General features: G+C 39.1%; 1 non-coding gene across 1 annotated transcript; it reads right to left on the reverse strand.

Moving 5' to 3' along the window:
• Positions 1 to 6,846: 6,846 nt before the first annotated feature.
• On the reverse strand, positions 6,847 to 6,953 carry LOC122436106. The gene has a single exon (XR_006267877.1). It is a non-coding gene; the product is annotated as a U6 spliceosomal RNA (small nuclear RNA).
• Between the last annotated feature and the right edge of the window lie 3,046 nt (positions 6,954 to 9,999).

The raw sequence follows: 9,999 nt of genomic DNA on the forward strand, positions 1-9,999 counted from the left end.
TCTCCATGTAACTCAAAATCTTCACAGATATTTTCACAGCTCTACTCTATGCCAAACTAATTGGAGAAAAATAATCCAAACTTGTATCAAAACCTACAGAAAAGATTTTATGTGGTTGGAGCGGAGGGAGGGCAGAGCAGATATGGTAAAAGAACTGAAGTAGGTAAGATAAAAAGTAAAGTAGGTTTTTAAAACTATCATTGGAACATACGATTTGGCGTAATTCAAAAGTAATAAATCTGAGGAGGCATATAATTTTATCACTTCAAGCTTAACTCTCAAACATGGACCTTTTAAATGCCAGTAAAAGTGGAGATCTTTTTCTCAAAAAGTAGAGCATTCAAAGCACAGAACATCTTTTCAGGATGTGCTTTGAGTGTTGACAAGGAAAGGCTCATCTTTACCACTTTCTGAATATCACTGATGGGCTCCAAAGACAGACATAGCCATCAGCGGCATGCACAGATGCTCATAACCATTTGAAGAAGAGGTTTTTAGTTGGTGGAGCTGGTGTGCTCCATTTGCTAATTGCTTCCTCTGTAATCTCCCATTCAGACTTGCTTTCTGCCTTTCTAGTCTCTGATGTGATCAGCAGCGGGGGACACAGATCCAGTCCCCATGAGACTGTTACAGGTGCACACGGCACTGTGCCTATGCAGACTCATCTTGCCAGTGGTGAATTTGTCAGTGACTTCCGTAACGTGTCCCATCAGGTTTCAAACAGGCTTTAATGACCTCTTGAGGCTGCAATACACCTGATGTTATTTGTCTTCATGTACATTCTTTTGTCGGGGGCTAAAATAAAACATTTATTCAACTTGAAAGTTTTCTGATCTAACTGTTAGTATTTCTATGTTCATTTATGGCGTAGGGCCATTTCCGCTTCTCTTTCTCCCTTGAGTTTCTTTAGAACACTTACCATATAAGCCAAACTATTCAGTTTTGGTCTGGCACAGCGATGTCTTTATTGCTTTTGGATTGAATGGCAGGCCATGGACAAATACGGCACCTCTCAAGGAAACCTTGAGGACAAGGGTAGAGGTAGGCTATGGGCACCTCGGATAAAGTGATGTGCTAGGTGGGGTAGTTCCACAGATAACCATCTTCCAAGGCCTCTCCAAGAAGCAGCAGGTGGAAGCGCTTTCTCCACGAGATCCTTATACACCAGCAGTCAGATAATCAACTGTTATTTATTGTATGTCACACAGACAGATGAAATTACACAAAGACTCATAGCCCATCTAGACAGGGACCCTGAACCATCTCTACTTTAAAAAAATAAAGCAGATTTCTCATTTTTATTAAAAAAAAAAGAAAAAAGTCTTCCCAGACAAATGGAAAAGCACTAGTCAACTAGTTCTTTCAAGTGACTGTGCAGCTGTTCCCAATGCAAGCTGTTTGGAAAGACGTTTCCTAAAGAAGCATTCAAAGTTTGCATAACTTTTCATGAATCCTAAGAAATGAAAGTTTTGGAGGTAGGATGTGTCAAGCTGACAAAACAATCATTTCTCCTCTGAGCATGAGCAACCACATTTCCTATGACTTAGATACAATGTATGGATTTACCACAAAAAGGCTCTAAATTTTAAAGGTGTCCTTTTATGGCAGAACTTTAAAAAACAGGATTTTAGATGAGAATTAGGCAGAAAAGACCATATTATCACAGTCAAGATTTCAGTACAAGGTTAATACACATGGTCACCAAATTGGACTTGCCACCCCAGACCTCTCATCTTTGCTCCAGCCCCAAACTCTGAGCCATGGAGAGCCACCTGGCTGTCCTGCTCTCACCTCAAATCTGAAAAGGCCCAAAGGGAAAACTCTTCACTTTCTTATCGCTCATTCACCCATACAAAAATAGCAATGAAACAAAACAAAGAAAACATTTGGTTCTGCTTCCCTAGTTTCCAATTCCTTCTAAAGATCCCACCATTATCATAGCCTCATCCAGTCAACACGTGCGAGGGAGATCTAGATGGATAAGCCACATGGCCAGCCTCTGGAGCACAGCATTAAAATGTGATAGGTGTGTGACAAAATTATGCATAAAGTATCCGGGAATGAAGATTAGCAGCATCCATCACAGCCTTTCAAGGAGGTCAGAAGATCCTTAGAGGGAAGACAACACTTGGGTCAAGACGCAAAGGATTCAAAGGAGAGGAGGGCATTCCTGGCAGAAAGGAACAGGTATGAAAAGGAAGCATGAAATTTCATGGTGAATTGCAAATAAGTCGGTGGAATTAGGGGCTTCCCAGGTCGCACTAGTGGTAAAGAACCTGCCTGTCAATGCAGGTAGATGTAGGAGATGTGGGTTCAATCCCTGGGTCGGGGAGATCCCCTGAAGGAGGGCATGGCAACCCACTCCAGTATTCTTGCCTGGAGAATTCCATGGACAGAGGAGCCTGGCAGGCTATGGTCCATGGGGTGGCAAAGAGTCAGACATGATTGAAGTGACTTAGCACACATGCACAGTGGAATTAGAAGGCAAGACAGATATAGGAACCTAGCAGAACAAGGATGGGAATGTGAGCAGACCATGAAGAACTCTATCTACTAATAAGTTTGACCTTTATACCAGTAGGGAATCACTTGAATGACTTGTCCAGATCCATTTAAAAAAATTATACCAGTTTTGAAACTTTGGATTATTACTCAGAAAATATTCGCTGAACCTCCCTTCTACTTGGAGGATATACGTCCCTGCCCCATTGATTTGGCTTTTGTCTTGTATCTTACTTTGAACAAAGGGATACAACTCTAACAGAAGCTTGAAGTACACTTTGTCCTATGATGGCCATGTGAAGAGCATGCTCTAGGAAGCCACTATTCCTTCAGCCTGGGCCATGAGACCCATGTTGTAGACGTGAAGCCTGGAGTTCAAAGCCTGGTCTGTGGACTCCAAAACATGAAACCAAGCGCCACCAAGTTGCAGCCTGAAAAAGAGTCATATTAGCCGACCCAAAGATTTACGAGCAAGAAAAAGAAATGTTTTTATAGTTGTTGTCGGTACAGTTGCTGTGTCTGACTCTTTGTGACCCCCATGGACTGTAGCCCACCAGACTCCTCTGTCCATGGGATTTTCCAGGCAAGAATACTGGAGTGGGTTGCCATTTCCTTCTCCAAGAGATCTTCTCAACCCAGGGGTCGAACCTGCATCTCCTGCTTGGCAGGTGGACTCTTTCCAACTGAGCCACCTGGGAAGCCCCAAATGCTTTTAGTTACAGACCACTAAATTTGTGAATGTTACACAGCATTACTGCAGCAATAGATAACACATGGATGTTGGGAAATATGACAATTTTTGCCTTGTATTTAACCTTCTACTCCTTCCAAATCCAAAATATCAAGGTGATATTCTTACAGTCCTTCATTAGAATTGTATTGCTGGAACAGCATCCTAATCAATATTTCTGAGTCTGGTTTTGCTCGGTTCCCATGCATCCTGAAGCCTAAGTCTAGACTACTTTTCTTAAACACCACCTTCATATCATATCTCATGTCAAAATCTGCAAGACTTCCCATTACACAGCATTACAGCTTCAAATGCAGATGTTTCCAAACACTACCAAGTAGTTTAATTCATTCACTGTTTGCACCCCAAAGTAATCTTTTATGCCATATCTTTATTCAGGCAGAACTTCTCCCCCTCAGCCTCATTTAGAATATTCACTATTTCTTTTCACCTCATCTACAAAGCTTCATTTTATGCCACCTTTCTTCCATGTAGTAATCACCCTTCCCAGACTTCTTAAGAGTTGCAAGGACTACACGTTTCTATGACATTTTTACTCTATATTCCAGGAGACTTTAGTCAAGCAGTGACTTTGTATACATGTGTATTTTACTTTCCCAACTACCTTGAAATCTCCTAAAAAGCCAGAACTACATAAAATTTTTACTACATTTTCTTGTCCCCTTGCCAAACTTTGAGGAATGGCTGGACACAATAGGCAATGGAAATCTGTTTGATACCCTAAAATAAGTTTTCATTTGCTCAATACATATTGATTAAGCCCCTACTCATGTACCAGGCATTATATGTGATGGCTGAAAAAAGATGAACAAGCCATCACCTATGGCCTCAAAAGCTTTACAATTTACAGCAACAACAAATATACAAAAGGAAGCATCACTGTTTTCCTCTTAATGAATCTTGTTTCATTTGTTGTATATATTTTAACAATTTATACCTATTGCCAGACTAAAAGGATGAAAGAGGACCATGAAAGATGCACTTGCTGAAGTCACAGTCATGTCTTACCCAGAGAATTTTCCTAACCTAATTGCCACCACTTTGGGAACATGATTGTCAATCCCTACTTATTTTTTCACAGAGGCAGTGAGGAGGAGCCTAAAGTTCATCTGGGAGGGAATCTTCTGCTAAAGCACACTATTTATAGTCTTCCAGCTTACTAAACAAGTCTCCTCTCTACCACCCATCATCTGACAAAGATGTAGCAACTTCCCTAATTTATCTAAGAGTCAGTGTTTCACATTACAGAATCAATGAACTAATTAATGGAATTGTATTTTCTAGGTATACACTCTGCTTTTTTTTTTCTTTTTATAAATGAAGATTCAGTACCTAAATAACTGCATCTTTATACCTGGCACATTTGGGGTAAAATTTAAAGTCCTGTTATTGATTATGAACTAGAACTCAATAACAGAATTTTAAAGTAAAATTGCCAAAAGATTCTGAAAAATAGTCTTGATGCATTTACCAAAAGTGAAATTTAATTGAGGACCACTTCCAGCCTCCAGTATGTCAGCCACATTTTAAAAAAACTTGTCATTGAAGTGCAGTTGATTTATAGTATTGTGTTAGTTCAGGTGTATAGCAAAATGAATCAGTTATATGTATACACATAGCCACTCTTTTTTAAGATTATTTTCCCATATAGGCCATTACAGAGTATCAAGTAGAGTTCCTTGTGCTATACAGTGGGTTCTTATCAGTTCTGTTTTATTTACTGTGTATGTCAATCCCAATCTCCCAATTCATCCCTCCCTGCCTTATCCCCTGGTAACCAAGTTTGTTTTCTACATCTGTGATTCTACTTCTGTTTTGTTAACTCACTTCATTTATACCCTTTTTTAGATACCACATATAAGTGATATCATATGATATTTGTCTTTCTCTCTCTGACTTATTTCACTTGTTATGACAATCTCTAGGTCCATCTGTGTTGCTGCAAATGGCATTCTTTTGTTCCTTTTTATGGCTGAGTAATATTTCACTGTATATATGTACTACATCTTCTTTATTCATTTCTCTGTTTATGGATATTTAGGTTACTTCTATGTCCTGGATATTTTAACAGTTGCCAACCACATTTTAGCGAACATTAAGAATTGCAGTGTTGGACATTTCAGATGCAATTTGATACTAATTATGAGAGTGGATATTTAACCACATAAGTAAAAAATTTTACCTACATGTTTATTAGTCCAAGACCATGAAGGTCCCTGGCTATGACAGATGACAAATCAGAAAAGGAGATGACACCATCATTGGGTAAAAGCCTTCTAATGAGCAAGAAGGATAACTACATTAATTTGCGGTGACACAGTGAGATTTTAATAAAGTACTAATTTTCTTTTTTAAATTATTTTTTATTGAAGGATAATTGCTTTACAGAATTTTGCTGTTTTCTGTCAAACCTCAACATGAATAAGCCATAGGTATACATATATCCCCCCACCTTTGAACCTCCCTCCCATCTCCTGCCCCATCCCACCCCTCTTGGTTGATCCACAGCCCCCATTTGAGTTTCCTGAGCCATACAGCAAATTCCTGTTCTATTTCACATGTGGTAATGTAAGTTTCCATGTTACTCTTTCCATACATCCCACCCTCTCCTCCCCTCTCCCCATGTCCATAAGTCTATTCTCTATGTCTGTTTCTCGACTGTTGCCCTGTAAATAAATTCTTCAGTACCATTTTTCTAGATTCCGTATATACACATTAGAATACAGTATTTATCTTTCTCTCTCTGACTCACTTCACTCTGTATAATAGGTTCTAGGTTCATCCACCTCATTAGAACTGACTCAAATGCGTTCCCTTTTATGGCTGAGTAATATTCCATTGTGTATATGTACCACAACTTCTTTATCCATTCACCCATCTGTTGATGGACATATTAGTTGCTTCCATTTTCTAGCTATTGTAAATAGTGCTGCAATGAACAATGTGTCTCTTTCAATTTTGGTTTCCTCAGGTATATGCCTAGGAATGGGATTGTTGGGTCATATGGTGGTTTTATTCCTAGTTTTTTAAGGAATCTCCATGCCATCTTCCATACTGGATGTATCAATTTACATTCCCACCAACAGTACAAGAGTGTTCCCTTTTCTCCACACCCTCTCCAGCATTTATGGTTTGTAGACTTTTTGATGAGGGCCATTCTGACTGGTGTGAGGTGATATCTCATAGTAGTTTTGATTTGCATCTCTCTAATAATGAGTGATGTTGAGCATCTTCTCATGTGTTTGTTAGCCATCTGTATGTATTCTTTGGAGACATGTCTGTTTAGGTCTTTATCCCCCTTTCTGATTGGGTTGTTTGTTTTTCTGGTATTGAGTTGAATAAGTTGCTTGTATATTTTGGAAATTAATTCTTTGTCAGTTGTTTCCTTTGCTATTATTTTATCCCATTCTGAGGGTTGTCTTATCAGCTTGCTTATAGTTTCCTTTGCTGTGCAAAATCTTTTATGTTTAATCAGGTCCCACTTGTTTACTTTTATTTTTATTCCCATTACTCTAGGAGGTGTGTCATAGAGGATCTTGCTTTGATTTATGTCATTGAGTGTTCTGCCCATGTTTTCCTCTAAGAGTTTTATAAAAAATATGGAACACTTCACGAATTTGCATGTCATCCTTGGGCAGGGGCCATGCTACTATTCTCTGTATCGTTCCAATTTCAGTATATGTGCCTCCAAAGTGAGCACTAAGTTTCTCTTAATACTTCAAATAACTGCATGTTTAAAGATCTAACTGGTGAAACAGCATACAAAAATTCATTGTCTTCAATTCTCAATCTTTCAATTTGAAGGAGCATTTTCCAAGAAAAGTAGACTATTTGGTGAGGAAAGAAACCTGAAATGTTTAAGACAACTCTATTTACAGCTCCCTGGCAACTAAAATGGGAAACCTAAGAAAATAAAGATAGCAGGACTCAGGCAAGAGTGGGAAAGATTGGGATGATAAAATTAAATTTCTCTGGGACCTCTTCCAGTCTGATCTGTGACTGAAAAAAAAAAGTGTTACAGTATGCCACTGCAAAGAAACAGATGTCAGAAAACCCAAATTTGAGCAGAAGTGGTGCTTCAGAGTACCACACTATAGTGTGACATTCTTGATGATCATCTTTGATCTTAAGTTACTTTGAAAGTCTCTTCTAAACTCTTAATTAAACCCAACTTTCTTTGTAAAGAACTATAATTTAGCAGTGAGAAACATTTCAGAACAAAGACAAAATACATAATCTTGGGGGGAAGAAAAGGTCCAAAGACCACATGTTCAAGCTGTTCTGAGAGAAAAGGGAGAGCTGTTGCAAGTATTTTTGAGTGTTAAGTGGAAAAGGGACTGGGAAAAAAGGATTTTTTAAAAGTGATACCAGTATTTCAAATTATTCTGGGCTGACTTCAGAGCAGACATATGGCATTAAACATGCAAGAATGAAAAGAAAGAACACAGACAGCAAACTGGAATGAAGGACTAAGCATAGAGCTTCCTACAGAATTGATGTCTTCTAGACGTCTATGACCTAAACGTAAACTTTAGGTTGCCTGAGTTATCGGGATGAATATTCCCCATTATCACTCATTCTCTAGAGAAGTAGCAAGCATAGAAATCTCACTTTATAGGAATTATCTTTTAGATTTAATCTAAAATACAATTCCTGCACGCACACACACACTGAACACAGTTTGCCATTTGTGTCTCTGTGAATTTAAGAATGCTCCTGAAGACAAGGAAACGAAGCGACAGAGCTGAACCTTACAGACCCCATAGCCCCTTTTGGCAGCTTCTCCTGGCAGCTTCTCCCTCATTTGAAAGACCTCTCCCACTCTCAAACGTGCTATTCAAACAATATTGTTAAACTTGCTCTATCCTGCTATCTTCTCATCATAAGAGCAAACCATCTGTGGGTTCTCACTGTATTTAGTAACTCAACATCTTACATCTCCGAAGACTATCAGCCTTTAAAAGAGAATAAAAAGTCAACGCTAGATTCATAGGAATGAGCGCCACAAATAGTAGGGGAGGAACTGGGAGGAAAAATAACCTTCCTTTGACCCTCAAGCCCCCTTATGTGATGAAACTCTCCTTTCCCGTATGTATATCCCAGGCTCTTCCAACCCTGGCACCACTGATATTTGGGGATGAAGAACTCTTTGTCATAGAAGACTGCTGTGCACTGTAGGATGTTTAGCAGCATCTGTGGCCAATAGCATCCCTTCACTCAGTTTTGAAAATCAAAAATCCCCAGATATCGTCAAATGTCTCCTGGGGGACGAAATCATCCAGCCGAGAAGCACTGGTTTATGTGAAGGCAGGCCTTACTTGCAAATACCAATCATCTTAAAATTCAATGCCTCAGATTGTGGTTTTTATCCCTGTGCAGTTGCTGTTAGTACATATTATCACTCTTTAGAAAACAAAAAACAACACAGGAAACCTGCTCATCACAAAATAATTAGCAGAATTGGACTCCAGTCAAGAGCTTTTGTTCTTATCTCATTGAAGAGAAATTTACACATGAAAATATTCTCAAGCAAGGACTCAATACATTATCACATTCCTTGCCTTCAGACTTATTTACAAATACCTATTTGAAAAGATATTAAAGGGCAAACAACTATATTCCTTCAGACTCACTGTGGCTTTTGAAATTACTGCATCACAAAAACAGATGGAATGAAAAAATAACTTTTAAGAACATATGAAGAGGCAGAGCTTTGTTTTTGCAAAAATGCTAATATTAGATCCCTGACTTGTACAATACATGTTTCTGGCTCAAGTTAGACACACTGGTCTATAGAATATGTTGATTTTTAAGTGAATGTTATTTTTGCTTAAGTTTTTTAGGGGTACTCCCCATCCCCATTCCTGATGGTTTCCTGAGTTCAGTAGGACTCAACTAGGAGCAATTTTGCCTTCCTCCCCTGGGGTGAGGGATCTGTCAATGTTTGAAGATATTTTCGGTTATCACAACTTAGAGGTGGCAGAAGAGGGAATACAGCTGACATATAGTGGGTGGAGACCAGGGATCCTGCTAAACATCCTATAATACATGGAACAGCCCCCACCCCAATTATCCAGCCCCGAAAGTCAGTAGTACTAAAGCTGAGAAATCCCAGTCTAGACACATAATTAGAACTCCTGGACACAGCCCCTGATTGGTTACAACCTATGGGAAAGAGATGGTACCCACATCTCCTCCGTTTGCTTAATCACCATGCTGCCTAGGATAGGGATACAGCTACTGGAGGTACCCCATTTATCTATTACTTGAAAAATCCAATTTTTTGGAAAGAGAAGACAAAGAAATAACTTTATTCTTCTTGATTAAAGCATTCTTGGTAAACTAAAAAAAATTAAAGTCTTGTTGGAATAAAATCCTATCTTTTCAATGGATGAATTGTAACATTTGCAAAAAACAAGGACTATTTTGGAACCTGGTATCTGTTGGTTATACATTTGAACCTCCAGGGGGCGCTTAAAGTTCTTTTCCTCACCCTCTACCCTCTGAGAGGCACTAATGCTGAAGGGCCTCCCCAGGGCAAAAGGAGGGGCATGCTAGAGGGTGGGGACAGAGAGCAATAAACAGAATTCAAGTGGGGGCAGGGTAAGGAAAAAGAGAGAGCGCTCAAGTGAGGCTAGAATCTTTCTCCCTCTTTAAGTAAATCTCTTCACCATGAATTTATTTTCTCTGCAGCTCTTTTCAGGAATTCCAGCTAAAATTTTTGAAGGAGAGCTCTGATCCCACTT

This window comes from Cervus canadensis, chromosome X (assembly GCF_019320065.1).
Source record: "Cervus canadensis isolate Bull #8, Minnesota chromosome X, ASM1932006v1, whole genome shotgun sequence".
NCBI classification, from domain to species: domain Eukaryota; kingdom Metazoa; phylum Chordata; class Mammalia; order Artiodactyla; family Cervidae; genus Cervus; species Cervus canadensis.